At 28.1% G+C, this 7,461-nt stretch overlaps 1 long non-coding RNA gene across 3 annotated transcripts; it reads right to left on the bottom strand.

Annotated features, from left to right (window-relative positions):
- Nucleotides 1-2,108: 2,108 nt before the first annotated feature.
- On the bottom strand, nt 2,109-4,446 carry LOC149054197 (uncharacterized). Of its 3 annotated transcripts, none has more exons than XR_016192317.1 (3): nt 4,371-4,389; nt 3,959-4,093; nt 2,109-3,236 (listed from the first exon to the last, which is right to left on the bottom strand). It is a non-coding gene; the product is annotated as an uncharacterized LOC149054197 (long non-coding RNA). The 3 variants fall into 3 exon arrangements; XR_016192316.1 differs by lacking the exon at nt 4,371-4,389 and adding an exon at nt 4,302-4,320; XR_016192315.1 differs by having other exon boundaries at nt 3,959-4,446.
- Nucleotides 4,447-7,461: the final 3,015 nt, after the last annotated feature.

Below are 7,461 nucleotides of genomic sequence, written 5' to 3'. Positions count from 1 at the left end.
TAAGTCATATTACATAAGTTATAACCTAACCTAATGAATATTGGATAACATGATAATTTATGTGGATATGACGAGTGACAACTCATTATAAATATAAATCATTAATTATGTTTAAAATAAAAACCTCCGAAACATATAAAATGTATAGGTACTTGTGAATCTGTCTTCGGTATCGTCACGACGGTCCGACGGTGGTTTGAGAAAATGAGTTAATCGATAATAATAAGCCACTAAAATCTCAAAGATTTTCGTTTTATACGGATGGTAGGCGACAGAGCACCAGTCGTACGATTATTTGATGCTATGTAGACGTAATGCACTTCATAAAAATAAAGCGTTATTTATTTTCACCTAAATTTAATTGATGTTTTTGCGGTATGATATTATAAGTCATACAACGTTAGGTTTTTATTTAAAATGCGGCGTAATATTCGCGTATATTTCAACTAATCACGATATAACCAGACAGAGGGTGTTATATATACTAACCGCTTTAGTTGTCTTAGGTTGTCAAAATAATCAACAGCAATGAATAAAATGGAAGCGGCAGACCAAAATATAGTTGTTAGATATATTTAAGTAATTTTACTGATATCACAATACAATTTGTATAGAATTTATAAGAATTATCATAACTTTTGCTCTTGAATATGACGAAAATCACAAAAAGTACTTAACAATTGTCTATTTAATGGACCTAGCATATACATTTTAAAATTTTGGGAAACAAAAGTATTGATATTGCAACAATGAGTATTATTTTTATTTTTTGCGACTGCTTACACGATATGTAGCTAGAGAAATGGTTTGGTTCTCAACTTTGGTATGTTTTCTGGTAGTTATACCTACCTGTTGGTACATTTGAGAGGTTAAAATTTAATTAGCTCAATGTTTTGCTCGGCAATTGGTAAAAAGAAATAAAAATTATGTGGGCAAGTTGATGCTGCTTCGCTCAACATTATTTGTGACACAATGTTTGGTCACTGGTGAGTCACTGTAATAAATGTGCCAATAATGACTCACATAGTCACGTGTTTATTTAGGTGTTTTTATGGCTTTGTTATGGTTCTCAGTTTCACATTTAATTTTCTTGATATACAATTTTTACGAATAAAAATTTAGAAACTAGAATTACGAACACTATTATATCACACAATCATGAAATATGATTAGTGATTAATAGTAAACATATATACAAAGTATCCAGGCACTTGTTATGGATTGTCAAAATCATGAATACTGAAATGTTAAACCAATCTGACTGCAATATAGATAACGATTGCCTTTATTATATGTGTTCCATTATAATTCGAATATGGCTAACCTATGTCTATATTGGTGTGTTGTGTTAATATTATCTATTAACTAATTGGATTTATTTTGTTGCCTTGGATTCAGCGATATCGAATTTATCATTTGTTCCTAGTCTTTACAATTATTTGAAAAATAATAAAAACCATCAATACTTTGAGAAGCTATATCTCACAGACCAATAAACGAAAAATAAAAATTGTTAACACCTAAATTCACGAAAAAAATGATTTTATTAATTTATGATATTTTAATTATTTACTAACATTTGAAAATCAAAAGTTGATAGTGGTTTCACCAATAAATTTAAGGAGGAAGTAGTATATCATTCTGTAGTAACTATACATAAATATTCGATGTTTTTTATGATATAATCTTTTATAGGGCAAATGTTTTGATGCTAGACTTATAAATGGAAGTGTTCATTTTTTACATTTACTGGTTAGGTTAGGTTAACCTAACCTTGCTGTAACCGTTATTAAAGTTCGTACGATCCTCAAACATCATGAAGCGATGACCACATCATCAGCAATGAGGCTGGTCAGTCAAAGAGACAGGACCCGTTTCGAACATTAAATCTCTTGGGCGCAAACGAGCACAAAGTTCGTTTTTTCGATGTTTCGCTGCTGGGTTTCATTTGAGTCACCATAATCGATGACATAAATTTGAAATTAGAAATTATTGTATCCCATACATAATTTAGTACCCTATATATAGTATATACGCAATAATTAAACTATTAATTAGGACTATAATATATATAATATATTCAATTCACAATAAAAAAAAAAACTAAATTTAATAATTTCAAACTATTATATTATTTATATTTTTAGATAAATTTTCATCCATATTTGTTTTAATTTAATTGTATTGATATAATACGTCATGTAAACTATATACTTAAGTAAATTATATTGTTACACACCTTAAACTTTAAAATAATTATTTAAATGCAAATAAAATAATTAAAAATACAATGTTATAATACATAATTCACTAATTTTTTTGAAAAAAAAAAAAAAAAAAAAATTGTTAGTGTGCTATTGTTATAGGTATATGCCTTGTATACCTATAACAATGGCTTATAAAAAAAAATACGATCGTTTATGTTAGAAATATTAAAATTTTTTTTTTAAATATTTTAAACGAACATTTATAAATACCATATTATGCACCTAGGTAAATTTATATTTTTTTAAATTAGATTGATTAAAACAAAAGTTATTTTATTTGTCAGAATGACAGATCTATCTGAGTGGGACACATTGTACATTGATATACTGAATTTGTAAAATCGCAAAATTAGAAACGAAAAAAAGGAAAATTTATGGTAAATATAAACAAAGGGGATCGCCTAAATATTATAATATGACATTGGACATTAATCGCATTAAAAACAGATATTAAGGTTAAGGCCCTGTAAATAAGGCCCATATACAGTTAGTTATAAGTGCTAATATCAGATGCAAATATGTCGCTATACTACAGTAGTTTACAAGTCGGTTACTGTGATGATGGATGGTATTAAATTCGAATTCAATGAAATTATATATTAATATCATTGTATACGAAAAGCAATTCTGAGCGGAGACGTTTTGTCAGTCTAGGACATTTTATACTATTTTAATTATTACGTTGTTATTATTAATGTCTTGTTCGGATATTTGGGTATGTTCGGCATTCGGTGAGGATGTGGCTGATGGTGACTTGGACACCACATGATGGGCACATTGGAGGTTCTTCCTTGGCCATCAAGAAGCTGTGAGAAATGATATGTACGATGATAATGGGAAGGTTGATTGCAGTTTTGGCGGCAAGGTCAGCGAGTTCATTTCCTTTTATGGCTGAGTGTCCGGGAATCCAGAAGATGTGACAGAATTAGCTACTTACATGGAACATTTTTTTAAATGTTCAATCCTTAGCTATAATAGTCAATAATAATCAATTTAATAATTTGTAAATTTTTAGTTAGTAAATTTAGTAAATATTTGAACTTAAAACGGTTATGAAAAAAAGTGCATATGTATTTTAATATTTTCCAACTGCAATTATATAAATTTATGGGGAACCATATATTAATTTTTCAAGTTTTTTGACCTAGTGAATATAATTTTTTTGACATAAATTTATAGTCTATAGAATAAAAAATTAATCAAATTTCATCAAATGTCTATAAATAGCTTAAAAAGAACTGAAATATTTTTAAAGTTTTATCAAGTATATAAATCGATAAAATAAACATACGGTGTACATTTTTACAGTTATTTGTTTTTGAACAACGACAAAATAAGAATATTGGTACGAGAAAAATTGAGCAAATATCCAATGTTGAAATTGAAATGCTCATAACAATTTAATTTGACTTTCCGGTAGACATTTTTTATTTGATAAAAGTACACAAATTATGAAGAATCTCGTGTTGAATTTTCAAATCTTAGACTTCAAAAGATAAATTTTATGAATTTATAACTCAAAATAAATTGCAAAGATTTCTTTAAATTTGGAGTTCAATGTTATGAATTTAATAACCTTCAACCACAATGCGTTGTGTGTGGAGAAATTTTAGATATTTCTATATGAAATACTCAAATGTAAAAAATTTGTCAACGTATCAAAGGATATAGAAAGACAAAAGAATACTCACAAGATTGTGCATAAAAACACTTTGAGCTGTTGTAATTTCCAATTTTGAACTGACCGGGTTTTTAAATTTTAATTTGTAAAAGCTGTATGTTAGGCTCTTGTGTTTAATGAAAACAACGGTGAATCACACACAGCCCTAAAAACACGTAAACAAATATGTGAGTCATTACTCATTACTCATTATTGTTGGTTATTTTATTTTTTTGTAGCATTAAAACTCATGTGCAAACCATATGTGAATTGATGGAAAACAAAGTGGTTATGTGGGGAATAATAATTTATATTTTGTAAATAAAATGATTGATATCAGTGACAGGTGCCTAGCTTAATATAATACTGTATACCTAGGTATATTATGGTAATAATAATAATATAATAGCATAGAATATTGACGGCGGTTTCCTGTTGTATACCATAATATCGGGCCACCGCGGCGACTCACGTCTCACGGCGATTCGAATCGAAAAGTAATAAATCGAAACTCGACGTCTCGCGAGTGATATCACGGTATTGTTGATATTAATTAAACGTCAACAATTTTTCGCTAATGGTATTTACACTAAATTGTTTGTTCGCATTTCAACGTATAGTATGCATGTACAGTAGGTACCTATATCTATACCTACACATATTCATTATTAATTAAAAACCTCGAGTTTTTTTATTGTTTAACGTTCGTATAATAATTTTACCATGCTAAATCAATTTGTAATTTTAATTTGTTGTGATTTAGTTGTGAACTAGTATCTATCTGAACGTAAAATAAATTTAACTGACAATGTGTAAACTGGCTTTCATTAAACTCAGTATATAAATGATACATTTTTTGCAATTTTAAACATTATGATTTAACAATGCATTTTTTTGCATTTTACTATGGTGTACGCATCTTGTATGCGATTATATCATTTAATTTATGTATATATGTATATATTATGAAAGTAGTTTGAATTAACCCTTTAATTTCCATTTGTTTTTTTTTATTTCGTAAAGAAAGTAGGTAAATTAGATCATTGTTCCCATGTTTGATTTTTATTTTGTCATTTTTAAATTTCATCGAAGTCTGCAACTTATGCGATCTATTTTTTTCATACCAAATAGAAACGTATGTAGTAACTATACTAAATAGATTAGTATAGATTTTTACAGTATATATATACAAGAGGTGTCCCGCGAGGATTTACCCATGCGATATCTCACGAAATAATGGAGATATCGAAATTCTGGTTTTATAATAAAATTCACTGGGATAAGAATTACAATTATTTCATTTTTAAATTTATTTAAATTTGTTTTGAAATAATTAAATAAAAAATATATTTTTTAACTTTTTTACCAAAACATTAAAATAAACTAAAATATCTAATATATATTATATATATAGATATATATTCTCTAAGTCATATTACATAAGTTATAACCTAACCTAATGAATATTGGATAACATGATAATTTATGTGGATATGACGAGTGACAACTCATTATAAATATAAATCATTAATTATGTTTAAAATAAAAACCTCCGAAACATATAAAATGTATAGGTACTTGTGAATCTGTCTTCGGTATCGTCACGACGGTCCGACGGTGGTTTGAGAAAATGAGTTAATCGATAATAATAAGCCACTAAAATCTCAAAGATTTTCGTTTTATACGGATGGTAGGCGACAGAGCACCAGTCGTACGATTATTTGATGCTATGTAGACGTAATGCACTTCATAAAAATAAAGCGTTATTTATTTTCACCTAAATTTAATTGATGTTTTTGCGGTATGATATTATAAGTCATACAACGTTAGGTTTTTATTTAAAATGCGGCGTAATATTCGCGTATATTTCAACTAATCACGATATAACCAGACAGAGGGTGTTATATATACTAACCGCTTTAGTTGTCTTAGGTTGTCAAAATAATCAACAGCAATGAATAAAATGGAAGCGGCAGACCAAAATATAGTTGTTAGATATATTTAAGTAATTTTACTGATATCACAATACAATTTGTATAGAATTTATAAGAATTATCATAACTTTTGCTCTTGAATATGACGAAAATCACAAAAAGTACTTAACAATTGTCTATTTAATGGACCTAGCATATACATTTTAAAATTTTGGGAAACAAAAGTATTGATATTGCAACAATGAGTATTATTTTTATTTTTTGCGACTGCTTACACGATATGTAGCTAGAGAAATGGTTTGGTTCTCAACTTTGGTATGTTTTCTGGTAGTTATACCTACCTGTTGGTACATTTGAGAGGTTAAAATTTAATTAGCTCAATGTTTTGCTCGGCAATTGGTAAAAAGAAATAAAAATTATGTGGGCAAGTTGATGCTGCTTCGCTCAACATTATTTGTGACACAATGTTTGGTCACTGGTGAGTCACTGTAATAAATGTGCCAATAATGACTCACATAGTCACGTGTTTATTTAGGTGTTTTTATGGCTTTGTTATGGTTCTCAGTTTCACATTTAATTTTCTTGATATACAATTTTTACGAATAAAAATTTAGAAACTAGAATTACGAACACTATTATATCACACAATCATGAAATATGATTAGTGATTAATAGTAAACATATATACAAAGTATCCAGGCACTTGTTATGGATTGTCAAAATCATGAATACTGAAATGTTAAACCAATCTGACTGCAATATAGATAACGATTGCCTTTATTATATGTGTTCCATTATAATTCGAATATGGCTAACCTATGTCTATATTGGTGTGTTGTGTTAATATTATCTATTAACTAATTGGATTTATTTTGTTGCCTTGGATTCAGCGATATCGAATTTATCATTTGTTCCTAGTCTTTACAATTATTTGAAAAATAATAAAAACCATCAATACTTTGAGAAGCTATATCTCACAGACCAATAAACGAAAAATAAAAATTGTTAACACCTAAATTCACGAAAAAAATGATTTTATTAATTTATGATATTTTAATTATTTACTAACATTTGAAAATCAAAAGTTGATAGTGGTTTCACCAATAAATTTAAGGAGGAAGTAGTATATCATTCTGTAGTAACTATACATAAATATTCGATGTTTTTTATGATATAATCTTTTATAGGGCAAATGTTTTGATGCTAGACTTATAAATGGAAGTGTTCATTTTTTACATTTACTGGTTAGGTTAGGTTAACCTAACCTTGCTGTAACCGTTATTAAAGTTCGTACGATCCTCAAACATCATGAAGCGATGACCACATCATCAGCAATGAGGCTGGTCAGTCAAAGAGACAGGACCCGTTTCGAACATTAAATCTCTTGGGCGCAAACGAGCACAAAGTTCGTTTTTTCGATGTTTCGCTGCTGGGTTTCATTTGAGTCACCATAATCGATGACATAAATTTGAAATTAGAAATTATTGTATCCCATACATAATTTAGTACCCTATATATAGTATATACGCAATAATTAAACTATTAATTAGGACTATAATATATATAATATATTCAATTCACAATAAAAAAAAAAACTAAA

This window comes from Diuraphis noxia, unplaced genomic scaffold, assembly GCF_037042655.1.
Source record: "Diuraphis noxia isolate RWA-SAM2 unplaced genomic scaffold, SU_Dnox_SAM2 contig0009, whole genome shotgun sequence".
Lineage (NCBI taxonomy): Eukaryota > Metazoa > Arthropoda > Insecta > Hemiptera > Aphididae > Diuraphis > Diuraphis noxia.
Note: the sequence above shows the minus strand (reverse complement) of the source record. Positions and strands in the feature narration are given on the sequence as shown.